Source organism: Hemitrygon akajei, chromosome 12 (genome assembly GCF_048418815.1).
Source record: "Hemitrygon akajei chromosome 12, sHemAka1.3, whole genome shotgun sequence".
Taxonomy (NCBI): Eukaryota; Metazoa; Chordata; class Chondrichthyes; order Myliobatiformes; family Dasyatidae; genus Hemitrygon; species Hemitrygon akajei.
The window spans coordinates 113,345,975-113,364,072 of NC_133135.1; positions in this window are offsets into that span (position 1 = coordinate 113,345,975).

The window sequence follows — 18,098 nt, forward strand, 5'->3', positions numbered from 1 at the left end:
TTGACTTCATGTCTATTTATTTCACAAAGTAGGCCATTCAGTCCTTTGAGCCAGTGCTGTCTCTAGGTTCTGATTCCAATCTCCCCACTTATCTTTAACCTATTCTCACTTGCATGCCCATCACTCTGCCTGTTCTCCATCTCCCTCTGGTGCTCCCCTCCCCCTTTCTTTCTCCCAAGGCCTCCCGTCCCATGATCCTTTCCCTTCTCCAGCTCTGTATCACTTTTGCCAATCACCGTTCCAGCTCTTAGCTTCATCCCACCCCCTCCGGTCTTCTCCTATCATTTCGGATTTCCCCCTCCCCCTCCTACTTTCAAACCTCTTACTATCTTTGATTTCAGTTAGTCCTGACGAAGGGTCTCGGCCCGAAACATCGACACTGCTTCTCCCTATAGATGCTGCCTGGCCTGCTGCATTCCACCAGCATTTTGTGTGTGTTGCTTGAATTTCCAGCATCTGCAGATTTCCTCATGTTTGCTTTTTAAATGTTGAAAGGCCTTAATAGAGTGGAAGTGGAGAGGATGTTTCTTTTTGTGGGGTCTCTAGAACCAAATGGCACAGCCTGAGAATAGAGGGACTTCAATTTAGAATGGAGATGAGGGATTTCTTTAGCCAGAGAGAGGTGAATCTGTGGAATTCAGTGCCACAAGCAGCTGTGCAGGCTAAATCATTGCATGTACTCAAGGTGAAGGCTTATAGGTTCTTGATTGGTGAGGCCATGAAAGATTACGGGGAGAAGGCAGAACAAAGGAGTTGAGGGAAATTGATCAGCCATGATGAAATGGCAGAGCAGACTCGATGGGCTGAATGGCCTAATTCTGCTCCTATGTCTGATGCACCATCAATAACTCTCGAAGACTGGAGGCATAAGATAGGCTTTTATTAGCTGCAAACATGACCAGGACATCTTGGAGACTGAGGGAGGAGCAGTGCCTCCAATTGCCTTTATACAGGGGTCTGTGGGAGGAGCCACAGGAGCAGTCAGCAGAGGGGCCTGTCCAGACAGGTATACACATAGTTTACCACATTCACCTCCCCCCCTTTGTTTTAAAAGAGAGTCCCCACGGGCGAAGTTTCTCACAAGTATATTTACAGGTTAAGTCTATCAGGTGGCCGAGTCTGTTGCTGTGATCTACGTAGCACCGGTGGCGATTGCACCGGAGACAGTGGTTGTGCTGACTCCGGCCTGACTTGAGGCGCCAGCCCGTTAGGCGTCAGTAATCCCTCATGCGTGTGCCTGGCGCCCGGTATGGGAGTGTCGTGAGGAGTCTGCGTAGGGCTTGGTGTGCGCGTGGGCCTCGGCTGAGAGGGGAGTGTGCACGGGGTCTCGTGGGTATATATATATATACATCGGTGGGTACGGGGTTCATAGTCACCGTGGAGTGTTCGGGGTAGGGGTCTGGTGCTCCTGCAGGCGCCAGGTCGCGGACGGAGACCGTGTCCTCCCACCCATCAGGTAAGACCACGTAGGCGTACTGGGGGTTCGCATGTAGTAGGTGAACCCTCTCGACCATCGGGGAGTATTTATTGCTCCTCACATGTTTCCGGAGCAGCACTGGCCCTGGGGACATCAGCCAGGCTGGTAGGGTGGTCCCAGTGGCAGACTTACTGGGAAAAGAAAAGAGTTGCTCATGAGGGGTGGCATTGGTGGACATGCATAACAGGGAGCGGATGGAGTGGAGTGCCTCGGGGAGGACCTCCTGCCAGCGAGAGACCGGCAGTCCCTTTGACCTAAGGGCTAAGAGTGTGGTCTTCCACACTGTGGCATTCTCCCTCTCCACCTGTCCATTCCCCCCGGGAATTATATCTCGTGGTCCTACTAGTAGCAATGCCCCTAGCCAGCAGGTACTGGCACAGCTCGTCACTCATAAAGGAGGACCCTCTATCACTGTGGATATAGCAGGGATATCCGAACAGAGTGAAGAGCTGGCGCAGGGCTTTTATGATGTACGTGGCAGTGGTATCGGGGCAGGGGATGGCAAAGGGGAACCACGAGTACTCGTCGATGACGTTGAGAAAGTAGACATTGCGGTCGGTGGAGGGAAGGAGGCCCTTAAAGTCGACACTCAGTTGCTCAAAGGGGCGGGTGGCCTTGATAAGTTGCGCCTTTTCAGGACGGTAGAAGTGCGGTTTGCACTCAGCGCAGACTTGACAGTCCCTGGTCATCGTCCTGATTTCCTCAAGGGAGTACGGCAGGTTCTGGGCTTTCACGAAATGGTAGAGTCGGGTGACCCCCAGGTGGCAAAGATCTGCTTAGAGGGCGTATAGCCGGTCGAGCTGCGCGCTGGCACTCGCTCCCCGGGATAGGGCATCAGGGGGCTCATTGAGCCTTCCAGGATAACATAGTTGTAGGTGGGGAGTTCTATTCTCCACCGCAAAATTTTATCATTTTTGATTTTGCCCCGCTGTTGGTTGCTGAACATGAACGCAACTGAGCGCTGGTCGGTCAGCAAGGTGAACCTTTTGCCGGTGAGATAGAGCCTCCAGTGCCTAATAGCTCCCACTATGGCCTGGGCTTCTTTCTCCACCGCGGAGTGCCGAATTTCAGGGCCCTGAGGGGTATGAGAGAAGAATGCTACTGGCCTTCCTGCCTGATTGAGGGTAGCAGCCAATGCGAAATCAGAGGCATCACTCTCTACTTGGAAGGGAATGGTCTCGTCCACCGCATGCATCGTTGCTTTGGCAATGTCCCTTTAATGCGGCTGAAGGCCGCGCGGGCCTCGGCTGAGAGTGGAAATGCGGTGAACTTGACCGGGGGGTGGGCCTTGTCTGCGTAGTGAGGGACCCATTGGGCGTAATAGGAAAAGAAGCCCAGGCACTGTTTGAGGGCTCTGCGGGTGGTGGGGAGAGGGAATTCCAATAGGGGGCACATACGGTCGGGGTCAGAGCCAATGACCCCGTTCTCCACGACATATCCAAGGATAGCAAGTCAGGTGGTTCCAAACACACACTTGTCTCTATTATAGGTGAGGTTAAGAGCTTTGGTCGCTTGGAAAATTCATTGGAGGTTGGTGTCGTGATCCTGCCAATTGTGACGCAGATGGTGATGTTATCCAAATATGGGAATGTGGCCTTCAGTTAGCACTGGTCCACCATCCGGTCCATTTCCCTCTGGAAAACAGAGACACCATTCGTGACACCGAAGGGGATGCACAGGAAGTGATAGAGCCTGCCGCCCGCCTCGAAGGCGGTGTAGGGGCGGTCCTCCGGGCGGATGGGGAGCCGATGGTAAGCGGATTTCAGGTCTATGGTGGAGTACACCTTGTAGTGAGCTATCTGATTGACCATATCCGCGATGCGAGGTAGGTGGTATGCGTCAAGCTGCGTGAACCTATTGATGGTCTGGCTATAGTCCACGACCATCCTATTTTTCTGCCCGGTCCGAACAACGACCACCTGGGCCCTCCAAGGACTTGTGCTTAGCTCAATGATCCTCTCCCTGAGCAGCCGCTGCACCTCCGACTGAATGAAGGCCCTGTCCCCCGCGCTGTACCTCCTGCTTTTAGTTGCCACAGGTTTACAGTCGGGGGTCAGGTTGGCTAACAGCGGTGGGGGAGGGATCTTGAGGGTGGAGAGGCTGCAAGTGGTGTCAGTAGCGCAGCTGTCAGCATGGTGCTGGGTGGGATAGATAGATAGATACTTTATTCATCCCCATGGGGAAATTCAACTTTTTTTCCAATGTCCCATACACTTGTTGTAGCAAAACTAATTACATACAATACTTAACTCAGTAAAAAATATGATATGCATCTAAATCACTATCTCAAAAAGCATTAATAATAGCTTTTAAAAAGTTCTTAAGTCCTGGCGGTAGAATTGTAAAGCCTAATGGCATTGGGGAGTATTGACCTCTTCATCCTGTCTGAGGAGCATTGCATCGATAGTAACCTGTCGCTGAAACTGCTTCTCTGTCTCTGGATGGTGCTATGTAGAGGATGTTCAGAGTTATCCATAATTGACCGTAGCCTACTCAGCGCCCTTCGCTCAGCTACCGATGTTAAACTCTCCAGTACTTTGCCCACGACAGAGCCCGCCTTCCTTACCAGCTTATTAAGACGTGAGGCGTCCCTCTTCTTAATGCTTCCTCCCCAACACGCCACCACAAAGAAGAGGGCGCTCTCCACAACTGACCTATAGAACATCTTCAGCATCTCACTACAGACATTGAATGACGCCAACCTTCTTAGGAAGTACAGTCGACTCTGTGCCTTCCTGCACAAGGCATCTGTGTTGGCAGTCCAGTCTAGCTTCTCGTCTAACTGTACTCCCAGATACTTGTAGGTCTTAACCTGCTCCACACATTCTCCATTAATGATCACTGGCTCCATATGAGGCCTAGATCTCCTAGATCTCCTAGATGTGTGGTTCGGTGTGTGTGTGTGGTCAGTAGTGGGGTATATGACGAAGCTCCACAAAACTGAGGATTCCTGACAGTGAGTGGTGGGAGGGGCCCGTCATGCTGCATTGTCACACTTTCAAGGTGGCTCTGGAAGTCGAGCCCCAATAGCACAGGCACACACAGTTGAGGCATGACCAGTAACGCAAAGTCCCGATATTCTGTGCCCTGCACCATCAATGTCGCTACACAACCCACCCGGATGTCTGTGGAATGCGATCCAGAAGCCATGGTGACCCTCTGGCTTACCGGCTGTGTCACGAGTCCGCAGCATTGCACCGTGTCCGGGTCAATAAAACTCTCAGTGCTGCCCGTGTCAAACAGGCAGCTGGTCCTGTGCCCCTCCACCAGGATGTCCGTCATTGACCTTGTAAGCCAGTGTGGGGCACTTTGGTCGAGGGTTACGGAGGCCAGAGTTGAATCGCCGTCTTGGTGCCCGGTAAGCACCCGTTGGTCGGAGGCGGGGCGAGGTGACGCCGACAAAGATGGCCGCCCCCATGCCTCGCACAAGGCGGGCAGGCAAGATGGCGGCGACCATGATGGTGACCCCCATGCCTCACACGCGGCGCTGCTCGACCCTGCTCGTGGTTTGGACTTACAGGCCTTGGCGAAGTGGCCCTTCTTTCCGCAGCTGGAGCAGGTAGCTTTTCAGGCCGGGCAGCGATTTCGGGGGTGCTTTTTGAGTCCGCAGAAGTAACACTGCGCGGACTTGCGACTGGCAGCAGCTGTGGTCAATTCGCCGGAGGGTTGCCGGGAGTTCATGGAGGGTTGCGGGGAGTTCACGGACTCGCGAGTGGCAGCAGCTGTGGTCGATTCACCGGAGGGTTGCGGGGAGTTCACGGACTCACGAGTGGCAGCAGCTGTGGTCGATTCGCCGGAGGGTTGGGGGGAGTTCATGGAGGGTTGCGGGGAGTTCACGGACTCGCGAGTGGCAGCAGCTGTGGTCGATTCGCCGGAGGGTTGGGGGGAGTTCATGGAGGGTTGCGGGGAGTTCACGGACTCGCGAGTGGCAGCAGCTGTGGTCGATTCGCCGGAGGGTTGCGGGGAGTTCATGGAGGATTGCGGGGAGTTCACGGACTCGCGAGTGGCAGCAGCTGTGGTCGATTCGCCGGTAGGTGGCGGGATCTGCAACGTCCACGGGGCCGGCGGGAGATTGCGCGGCTGGACAGTGTCAGCGTTGTGCAGAGCAGCCTCCAGTGTGTCGGCCAGCACGATCGCCGACTGTAAAGTAAGATTGGCGCTTTCCAGCATCCGCTGGCGTACGTACACTGACCTGATCCCCGTAACGAAGGTGTCTCGTACCAGGAGCTCCACATGCTGTTCCGCTGTCAGTCCCCTGCAGTCACAGGCCCGCACAAGTGTCTGTAGGGCCCAGACAAACTCAGCGCTCGACTCTCTGACCCACTGCCACCGTGTCGCTAAGCGATGTCTTGCGTAGACTGTGTTCACCGGCCGCAGGTACTGTCTTTTGAGGGTGTCCAGTGCCCCTTGGAAGGTCGGCAGGTCTCTGATAAGGGAGTATATCCGCGGACTGACCCTGGAAAGCAGAACTTTGTGCATGATGGCAGGCTCAGTCACGGGAATCTATTCGCAGTATGATTGGAAGCATGCAAGCCAGACTTTAAAGGCAATAGCTGCTTCGGGAGATTGTGGATCAATGTCAAACCAGTCCGGTCGTAAAATGCTCTCCATGGTTTAAAATTGCAGCTAATAAAATTGATGCACCATCAATAACTCTCGGAGACGGGAGGCAAAAGATAGGCTTTTATTAGCTGCAAACGTGACCACGACATTTCGAAGACTGAGGGAGGAGCAGTGCCTCCAATCGCCTTTATCCAGGGGTCTGTGGGAGGAGCCACAGGAGCAGTCAGTAGAGGGGCGTGTCCAGACAGGTATTCACATAGTTTACCACAATGTCTTATGGTCTTTTCTCCCCTTATGGCTATTTTGTTGCTTTCTATTGGTTTTTAAAAGCATCCCAATTGTCTCACACCCCACTTTGACTTCCTTTGTCAGCAATGGTTGCCTCATCCTTCCATTAGAATACTTCTTCTTTGCAATGAACCAATCCTGATTCCAAATTACTCACAGAAACCAGAGCCATTGCAGTTCCACGGTCATCCCTGCTAGCATCCTCCTCCAAAAAACTGGCTGGCTACTCTCTCATGCCTCTGTAGTCTCCTTCGCTGAACTGTGATCTAATTTAGATCTCCCTTTCAAAGTTCAAAATATATTCATTATTGAAGTATGTGTAAGTCATACAACCTTGAGATTTGTCTCCTTACAAGCAGCCACAAAACAAGAAATCTGAAAAAACCCAAGTTTAAAAAGACCAACAAGCACCCAAAATGCAGAAAGACACAAATTGTGCAACCAATAAAAGCAAGCAACGCCTTTGAGAACGAAAATGAATCCGTAGACACGAAGCCAGCGGACATGAAACCCAGAGCAGGCCCACAGCCTCAGCCTCAGTAGAGAGTGGAGTAAATTTCATGCAGCAGCAAGCAGAACCAGCCTGACCCTAGCCTCCAGTCCCAACACTCTGCCTTTTTAAACCATCTGGTCTGGCACTTAGATCATCCAAACATCAGGTTGTTCCCCACGCTAGGACCCAGGCCCCGTTGACTCCGGAGAGTGGTAGATATGTGGAATGCTCTGCCCCAGAAGGCAGTGGAGGCCAAGTCTCTGGATGCCTTCAAGAGAGAGTTAGTTAGAGCTCTTATAGATAGCGGGGTCGAGGGATATGGGGAGAGGGCCGGAACGGGTATTGATTGTGTATGATACGTGGCTGAGAGGATGGTGCAGGAGGGAGGGCTTCAGGTTTTTAGATAATTGGGCTTTGTTCCAGGGAAGGTGGGATCCATTCCGAAGGGACGGTTTACACCTGAACTGGAGTGGTACTAACATTCTTGCAGGGAAGTTTGCTAGTGCTTCTTGGGGGGGGTTAAACTAAATTTGCAGGGGGCGGGGATCCAGAATGTGAGAGAGGATAGTGAGAGGAAGAATAAAGGACAGGTGTGGACTACACGGTTCCGGAATATTAAGTGTGTAGTAGAGGAAGGTGGGGCGGAACAAGTGATAAGGAGGACTCATGTACAGAGGGATGGTCTGATGGAACATGGAGTTAAATGTGTTGAAAGAATGAGAAAATTTAGGAAGGACAACAAAATTCTAGGGGCGTATAGCCCGATGAGAGTTCGGGGAGCTGGGTTAAGCACGATAGGCAGAGATTCAAACAGAGAGAGGAGAAATGGGCTAAAAATTCTATATCTGAATGCACGAAGTGTCAGAAATAAGGTGGATGAGCTTGAAGCCCAGGTGCGAATGGGTAACTATGATGTTGTTGGGATAACGGAGACATGGCTGCAGGGAGATCAGACCTGGGAAATGAATGTACAAGGGTATACATGCTATCATAGGGACAGAAATGTGGGCAGAGGGGGTGGGGTGGCCCTGTTGGTGAGGAATGAGATTCAGTCCTTTGCAAGGGGGGACATAGGGTCAGGAGAAGTAGAGTCTGTGTGGATAGAACTGAGGAACAGTAAGGGCAAAAGGACCCAAATGGATGTTGTCTACAGGCCTCCAAACAGTAGCATGGATATTGGGTGCAAGTTGAATAGGGAGTTAACATTGGCATGTGGCAAAGGTAATGTTGCAGTAGTTATGGGGGATTTCAACATGCAGGTGAACTGGGAGAATCAGGTTGGTGCTGGACCACAGGATAGGGAGTTTGTAGAGTGCCTACGGGATGCATTCTTGGAACAGCTTGTACGAGAGCCGACCAGGGACAAGACTATTCTGGATTTAGTGTTATGTAATGAACAGGATTTGATAAGCGATCTCACAGTAAAGGAGCCATTAGGAGGTAGTGATCACAACATGATAAGTTTTTATCTGCAATTTGAGAAGGATAAGGGCAGCTCAGAGGTGTCAGTGTTGCAGATGAACAGGGGAAACTATGGAGCCGTAAGGGAGGAGCTGGCCAAAGTTGACTGGAAGGATAGCCTAGCAGAAAAGACAGTGGAACAGCAATGGCAGGTATTCTTGGGAATAATGCACAAGGTGCAAAATCAGTTCATCCCCCAGAGAAGGAAGGATTCAAAGGGGGGAAAGAGGCCACAGTGGTTGACAAAGGAAGTCAGAGACTGCATAGCATTAAAAAAAGGAAATATGACAGAGCTAAGGTGAGTGGGAGGACAGATGATTGGGAAGTTATTAAGGAACAACAGAACTTAACTAAAAAGACAATACGGGGAGAAAAAATGAGGTACGAACGCAAGCTAGCCAGGAATATAAAGGAAGATAGCAAAAGCTTTGTTAGGTATGTGAAGAGAAAGAAGATAGTTAAGTACAATGTTGGGCCCTTGAAGAATGAATTAGGTGAAATTGTTATGGGAAACAGAGAAATGGCAGAAGAATTTAATGAGTACTTTAGATCTGTTTTCACTAAGGAAGACACAAGCAATCTCCCAGATGTATGGATGGGCCAAGGACATAGGGTAACAGAGGAAATGAAACAGATTGACATTCGGAAGGAAACGGTGATGAGAAGACTGATGGGACTGAAGGCTGACAAATCCCCAGGTGCAGATGGTCTGCACCCTAGGGTACTAAAGGAGGTGGCCCTGGAAATTGCGGATGCATTGGTAATCATTTTCCAATGTTCCCTAGATTCAGGATCAGTTCCTGAGGATTGGAGAATGGCTAATGTTATCCCACTTTTTACAAAAGGAGGGAGGGAGAAAACAGAGAACTATCGACCTGTCAGCCTGACATCGGTGGTGGGAAAGATGCTAGAGTCCATTATTAAGGATGAAATAGTGGCATATCTAGATAGCAGTGATAGGATTGGGCTGAGCCAGCATGGATTTACCAAGGGTAAATCATGCTTGACTAATCTTTTGGAGTTTTTCGAGGATGTAACCAGGAAGTTAGACAGGGGAGATCCAGTGGATATAGTGTACCTCGATTTCCAGAAGGCATTTGATAAGGTCCCACATAGAAGATTGGTGGGTAAAATCAAAGTTCAGGGCATCGGGGGGAAGGCATTGACATGGATAGAAAACTGTTTGGCAGATAGAAAGCAAAGGGTAGCGGTGAATGGGTGTTTCTCGGAATGGCAGGTGGTGACTAGTGGGGTGCCACAGGGCTCGGTATTGGGACCACAGCTGTTTACCATTTACGTTAACGATTTGGATGAAGGCATAGAAAATAACTTCAGCAAATTTGCTGATGATTCTAAGCTGGGTGGCAGTGTGACATGTGATGAGGATGTTAGGAGAATTCAGGGTGACTTGGATAGGCTGGGTCAGTGGGCAGATACTTGGCAGATGGCGTTTAATGTGAATAAGTGTGAGGTTATCCACTTTGGGAGTAAGAACAGGAAGGCAGATTATTATCTGAATGGTGTAGAGTTGGGTAAGGGAGAAATACAAAGAGATCTAGGAGTCCTTGTTCATCAGTCACTGAAGGTGAATGAGCAAGTGCAGCAGGCAGTGAAGAAGGCTAATGGAATGTTTGCCTTTATTACAAAGGGAATTGAGTACAAGAGCAAGGAAATCCTCTGGCATTTGTACAGAGCCCTGGTGAGACCACACCTGGAGTATTGTGTACAGTTTTGGTCTCCAGGGTTAAGGAAGGACATCCTGGCTGTAGAAAAAGTGCAGCGTAGATTCACAAGGTTAATTCCTGGGATGTCTGGACTGTCTTACGCAGAGAGGTTAGAGAGACTGGGCTTGTACACGTTGGAATTAAGGAGATTGAGAGGGGATCTGATTGAAACATATAAGATTATTAAGGGATTGGACAAGATAGAGGCAGGAAATATGTTCCAGATGCTGGGAGAGTCCAGTACCAGAGGGCATGGTTTGAGAATAAGGGGTAGGTCATTTAGGACAGAGTTAAGGAAAAACTTCTTCTCCCAGAGAGTTGTGGGGGTCTGGAATGCACTGCCTCGGAACGTAGTGGAGGCCAATTCTCTGGATGCTTTCAAGAAGGAGCTAGATAGGTATCTTATGGATAGGGGAATCAAGGGATATGGGGACAAGGCAGGAACCGGGTATTGGTAGTAATTGATCAGCCATGATCTCAAAATGGTGGTGCAGGCTCGAAGGACCGAATGGCCTACTTCTGCACCTATTGTCTATTGTCTATTGTCTCCACATTCTGGCCCATCCCCGACCTTTCCAAATCGGCCCAGCGCTTAAATCAATCAGACCTCGCTCTCGATTTAGGTGGAAGTGCTCCGAAACTCCTCTGCTTCAATTTTTCTCCGCTCCACTTGCTCCAACTCTGGCTTGAACATGTCTCCACCTCACTCCAATCACTTCTCCTCTACCTCGCTTTGACTTTGCATTACACCTCGACCCTGGAGTCAGCTTCACCTTTGTTCAGCTTTTCGTTATTTGCGGTGTGGTGATTGCATATTACACTTTTCCACAGAAAAGTGTTATTAATAAAGCATTTAATTGCATTTCTTGCTTTATGAACTGCCAGTAAGCTGTCGCCCATCTTCAGCCGGGCCATCTTAAACCGGAAGTTTAAGATAAATTCTGCAGGGTGAATTCTATCATAATATGATCACTACCTCTGAAGGATTCTCTATTCAAATCTGGTTCACTACACAGCATCCAGTCAAGAATTGCCATTCCCTTAGTGGGCTCAACCACAAGCTGCTCTAAAAAGCCATCTCATAGGCATTATACAAATTCCTTCTTGCAATCCAGTTCCAGCCTGTTTTTCCACATCTACTTGCATATTGAAATCCACTATGACTATCATAACATTGTCCTTTTTTAAATGTCTTTTCTGTCTTCCTTATTAATTTGTACCCCACAACCTGGCTACTGTTGGGAATATAACTCCCAACAGGGTCTTCTTACCCTTGCAGTTTCTTTAACTCTACCCACAGGGATTCTACATCCTCTGATCCGATGTCACCTCTTTCTAAGGATTTGATTTCATTGTTAGCAATAAAGCCACCACAGCCACTCTTCCCGCTTGCCTGTCCTTTTGGTCTGCTGTGTATCTTGGGGTGTTAAGCTCACAGCAGTGATCTTCTTGCATTGATGACCATACACTTTCCTACACTGTATTCCATCTGCCACTGCTCTTGTAACAACAACTTCCAGTTTCTGAAGCCAAATGTAGAAACCAGGGCAATGAACCAAGAGAATGTGGCTTGATGTAACATCTTGAAGTACACTTCTGTGTTGAGTCATTATTGAGAAAGGAATATCCAGGTCCTTTGGCTTAACATGGGCCACCTTCCAAACTATGGTATGTAGGAATTTTTTTAGAATTCAATAATAAGAACAAAAGATCTATGTGCAGAATTAGGACATTCAGCCGAGCAAAGTCTGCTCTGCTCTGCCATTTTCATCATGGCTGATCCATTTTCTCTCTCTAATCCATTTTTCTGCCTTCTCCCCATCACCTCTCACACACTGGCTAATGAAGAACCTGTCTATCTCTGCCTTAAATACACCCAATGATTTGGCCTCCACAGCCACCTGTGGCAACGAATTCCACAGATTCACCACTCTCTGGCTAAAGAAATTCCTCCTCATCTCCATTCTAAATGGAATCTCCCTCTATTCTGAGGCTGTGCCCCCTCTATTCTGAGGTTGTACCTTCTCTCTGATCCTATACAGCCGATAGAAAATGTCCTCTTCATATCCACTCTATCTAGACCTTTCAACTTTTGATATGCTTCAATGAGATTACTCCCCTCAACCCCCACCCCCCCCAACCACCCTTCTAAACTCCAATGAGTACATGACAAGAGCCATCAAATACTCTCATACAATAACCCTTTCATTCCTGGAATCGATCTAGTGATCCTCCTCTGAACCCTCACCAATGTTAGCACACCTTTTCTTAGATAAGGGGCCCAAAACTACTCGTGTCACTCCAAGTGAGGCCTCACCGGTGCCTTATAAAGTCTTAGCATTACATCCTTGTTTTTTTTTTATTCTAGTCCTCTTGAAATGAACGCTAACATTGTATTTGCCTTCCTCACCACTAACTCAGTCTGCAAGTTAACCTCTAGGAAATCCTGCACGAAGACTCCCAAGTCATTTTGCACCTCAGGTTTTTGAATTTTCTCCATGTTTGGAAAACAGTCTACACTTTTATTCATTCTACCAAAGTGCATAATCATCCACTCCTGACACTGTATTCCATCTGCTACTTCTTTGCCCATTCTCCTGATCTAAGTCTCCCTGCTTCTTAATCACTACCTGCCTCTCCACCAATCTTCATATCATCCACAAATGGCCACAAAGTCATCAGTTCCATAATCCAAGTTATTAACATATAATGTAAAAAGGAGTGATCCAAACCCCTACCCCTGCAGTACACCACAAGCTAAATAGAAAAAGTTCCCTTTATTCCAACGCTATGCCTCCTGCCAATCAGCCACTGCTCTATCCAAGCTAGTATCCTTCCTCTCATACCACGGGCTCATGTCTTGTTAAGTAGCTTCATGTGTCAAAGGCCATCTGAAAATCGAAGTACACCAATTCTCCTTTGTCAATCCTGCTTGTTATTTCCTCAAATTCCAACAGATTTGTGAGGCAAAATTTTCCCTTAAGGAAATAATGCTGACTTTAGCCTATTTCAAGTATCCTGAGATCTCATCTTTAACAATTGAATCCAACATCTTCCCAAACACTGAGGTCAGGCTAATTGGCCTATAATTTCCTTTCTCCCTTCTCGGAGTGAGATTTGCAATTTTCATGTCCTCTTGAACCATGCCGCCAGAATCTATTGATTCTTGAAAGATCATTACTAATGCTTCCATGATCTCTTCAGCTACCTCTTTCAGAACCCTGACTGTAGTCCATCTGGTCCAGGTAACTCAACTACCTTCACACCTTTCAGCTTCCCAAGCACCTTTTCCCCAGTAATAGCAACTGCCAACACTCTCGAACTTCCGACATATTGCTAGTGTCTTCGACAGTGAAGACTGATGCAATAAGTATTTTGCAGTGCATCAGACCTTTCCTTGTCCTCTACTACTACTTTTACAGCATCATTTTCCAGTGGTCTGATAACTATTAAAAAAGCTGTTGTTAGAGCTGCCTTGTCGCCTGCTCTGAAGGCGGAGTCGCGGGACCCCAGCAGCACACGCACCTCTGCGGTCATCCATGGCTTCTGGTTAGCGCGTATAGTGATGGCCTTGGACAGAGTAACATCATCCACGCACTTGCTGATGTAGCTGGTCATGGATGCCGTGTACTCCTCTAAGTTGTTAGAGTCGCCATCGGTTGCAGCCTCCCTGAACATGTGCCAGTCAGTGTGCTCAAAGCAGTCTTGAAGAGCAGAGATGGCTCCTGCTGGCCAGGTTTTCACCTGCTTCTGAACTGGTCTGGAGAGCCTGACGAGCGATCTGTATGCTGGGATTAGCATAACAGAGATGTGGTCTGAGTATCCGAAGTAGGGGTGGGACTCTGCCTCTGTAAACCAGGATCAACATGTTCTCCCCCCTCGTTGCAAAGTCCACATACTGATGGAATAGATTTTACATTATGTAAGACAGTGATAATAAGCCTGATTCTGATTTTGTTTTACAATCACATCTTAGTACATACCAAATAGGAATCAAACATGACTGATGGAAAATTTATCTCTGTCCTTTTATGCTGTTTGTCAGAAGTGTACTCGTGAAATACCCAGTTCTGACAAAGAATCCCAGAGCTGACAAATTAACTGTTTCTCATTCCACAGATGTTGCCTGAGCTGCTGAGACTTTCTGACACTTTTTTGTCATTATTCTAGATTTCTAGAAATCCCATTTCTAATTTTGATAAAGGTTATTGTTCAGATAAATCCTTTTACAAGATCATTAATATTGGTTTATTACTGCCACAAGTTGGGTGTTGGGTGGAGATACGTCTCTACCAAAGGAGGTGTAAGGCACTCCTTCCTTCCACTACTCTGCAGGTCACCCTTGGGCAAGGTGTAGCACCTGCTTAGCCCCCCGATCAGGGCCATGTGAAGCTATGGGAGCAGGTGATGGATGGTTATATGAGAAGCTGGTGCATATCACAAGTGCTGATGCCAGGCAATCGCTGAAGAATGTTAATAATGGTAGGGGTCACCTGTCTTGTATAAACACTGCCCAGAATACAATAGCACACCACTTCTGTAGAAAAGTTTTCCAAGAACAACCACGGTCATGGAAAGATCATGATCTCGCACATCATAGACATGGCACATAACAAACGATCTGTCACATGTGTGAAGATACAATGAGTTGCTTTTGTTGTGCATACCACCCAGGTGGACTATGCCATACGCAATTACATCAAGGTGATTTTTTAAAAAAGTGAATGCATAATATATAATGGTGTTGCAGTTACAAAGAATGTGCAGTGCAGCTAGGATTGCAGAAAGTTAGCATGGAGGAACTCTAGTGGTTGCATCATTTAGTGTCTTCAAGGCTGCAATTAATTTTATTGATCAATGGGAAATGAAGGATAATGAGATTCAAACAGTAAAATGGGAGCTGAGGCCAAAGGTCAGATTAGTCTTTGCAAGTGCTGTACTCAATTGGCAGATTAAATGTTGGTCCTTATTGTGGGGTGATGCACCATCAATAACTCTAGGAGACTGAAAGTGAACGATAGGCTTTTATTAACAGTGAAAAGGGAGCATGACATGTCGAAGACTAAGGGAGGAGCAGTGCCCCAATCGCCTTTATACAGGGGTCTGTGGGAGGAGTCACAGAAGCAGTCAGCAGAGGGGCATGTCCAGACAGATATACATAGTTTACCACATGGGGTAAATAGAAAATAAGAGTAGGCTGTTTTGCCTAACCATTATGAACTTAAATGTGGCCACAACTGGAGTACTACATGTACTAACTTAGAGGCAGTGCAGTTAAATAAAGTTTTGTATAGGTGTAAGATCAGTCTGACCCAATGCCTTCTCTCTGCTTGCCTGTCCCCCAGCCCATCTCTCCACCTCTTTCATGTACATTGTTTGCCTCTCTCCATGTACCCATCTCATTTTCTCTCTTTTTCATTTCTCAAATCACAACTTAGCCAGATCCAACTGAACCCAACTGGTTCGTAAGGTTATACCCACAACCCAATTTGAGTCAGAAACATATAGTTTAATTCCTTCATTTGTATAGCCAGGCTCTGTAGTGAAGGTTAATGAAGACTCCTGCCGTGAGGTTACGATATGAAGAAACAGTGAGTGATATGGACCAAAACATTCTGAAGTTTTAGAGATTGAGAGTCTTGTTGAAACATGGAAAATTTTAAAAGTTCTTGACAGGATAGGTGCTGTAAGAATGTTTCTCCTAGTCCAAAGTCTAGAACAATAGGGTAGAGTCTCAGGAAAAAGATTGTTCACCACTCAAGACTAAGATGAAGGGAAATTTATTCTCCTCAAATAATGAATCTTCAGAATTTTCCACTCAGAGTACTGTAGAGGTTGGCTCAAACTGTGTTTTCAAAGCTGCATTTAATTTTATTGATTAACAGGAAAATCAAGGATACTGAGATTCAAAGAGTAAAATGGGAGCTGAGGCCAAAGGTCAGATCGGTTCCTGTCCTCTGTAAGGTGCTTATATGTCCTCCCAATGAAATGCATGGATTTTCTCCAGGTGCTGCAGTTTCTTCCCACAGTCCAAAGACCAGGTTAATTGGTCATTGTGAATTGCTCTGTGATTAGGCTTGGGGTAAACTGAGGGTTGTTGGGAGATGCGGCTGGAGATGCCTGTTATGCACTGTATTTCTAGATAAATAAATAAATAAAATTAAAACTCAAGGTCTGTGCATAAGAACCATACAAACATGGCAAAGCAAACCAGAAGTCTACTGGCTCTGCTAATATAAGTTATAGGTGCTGTTGCCTCCCACACATTTTTCCCCCAATGTTTACTGTATCACTTGTGCAGTTACAAGACGGGAAAACAACCAATGATCAGCTTTCTCCATTTTCATTTGATTGAGGATCTGAGGGTTGATACGAAGTGAGGTCAGCTGAGAAGATCATCGGGGTCTCTCTTCCCACCATTACAGACATTTACAACACATGCCGCATCCGCAAAGCAAACAGCATTACGAAGGACCCCACGCACCCCTCATACAAACTCTTCTCCCTCCTGCCGTCTGGGAAAAGGCACCAAAGCATTCGGGCTCTCACGACCAGACTATGTAACAGTTTCCTCCCCCAAACCATCAGACTCCTCAACACCCAGAGCCTGGACTGACACCAGCTTTCTGCCCTCTACTGTGCCTAATGTCTTGTTTATTATTTATTGTAAGGCCTACACTGTTTTGTGTACTTTATGCAGTCCTGGGTAGGTCTGTAGTCTAGTATAGTTTTTTTTTGTGTTGTTTTAGGTAGTTCAGTGTAGTTTTTCTACTGTTTCATGTAGCACCATGGTCCTGAAAAACCATATCTCGTTTTTACTGTGTACTGTACCAGCAGTTATGGTTGAAATGACAATAAAAAGTGACCTGACTTGATAAATGTTGCCTGGTGATAGCTGTTGGAGGAATTTGGACTTTGGAATTTAATATAAGAATTAGCAGCTAACACAAGCTTATGTGCACAATGAGACACCATGCTGCCATTGGGTCACACAGCATGGATACAGACTGCTCAGCTCTCCAAAGCTCAACCTACAATCTGAGATTATTCTCTTCACATTCCCACCAACTCCCCTCAGATTCTACATAGAATAGTGAAGAGTACAGCTCAGGAACAGGCCCTACAGCCCACAGTGTTGTAATCCAAGTAAATTAGTAATCAAATAGGCAACCTAACAAATCCCCTCTGCCTACACAATGTCCGTATCCTTCCATTTTCCTCACATCCTTGTGCCTATCTAAGTGTCTCTTAAAAGACTCTGTTTCTACCTCTACCACCCCCCCCCCAAGGAAGCACACTCCAGGCACCCACCTCCGTGTAAAAAAATTTATCCCCAACACCTCCTTTAAAATTGCCCCCTTTGTATTAAATATTTCAACCCATGGAAAAAGACATTGTTTGTCTGCTAAATCTATGCCTCTCATAACCTTATAAACATCTATCAGATCTCCCCTCAGCCTCTGCTGATTCTATTACTGATGTCTACGCTGGGGACAATTTGTGTGTTATCAGCCGGGAAAAACACAGCAAATGTAGTACAGTGCTGAGTTTACATAGATCAGAACAGGCAGCAGAGAAACGGACAGGGGAAGCATGTGGTCAGGCGTGCTCCAGAAAATAGAACAACGGGAGTTAAAGGATGAGAAATTACTAGGTAAGGAAATAGTAATTTATGCAGAGATTCTCATTCCCAGGGTTGGGAAATCAAACCCGAGAGGGCATTGGTTTAAGTGAGAGAGGAAAATTTTAAAAGGGACCTGAAGAGTAAAGTAATTTTCACTTAGAGAGTGGTTAGTTTATAGAATGAGCTGACAGAGGAAGTCATTAAGGCAGATACAGACATAAAATTTACACTGACAATCAAGTTTTAGAGGGAAATGGGCAAATACAGATAAATAAGATTACACATTGTGCTCACCTTTGGTTAGTATAGACCAGTTAGGCCTACTCTAAAACAATTTATATTCTGAAATACACAAAATTATGCATTGAGAGTTAAACATACAAAGTTCAACTTACAGTACATTTCATTATTTGAACTTTTAATTTTTACTGTAGTATTGTTATGACCCCAGCCCCCTCCTTCCTGAGA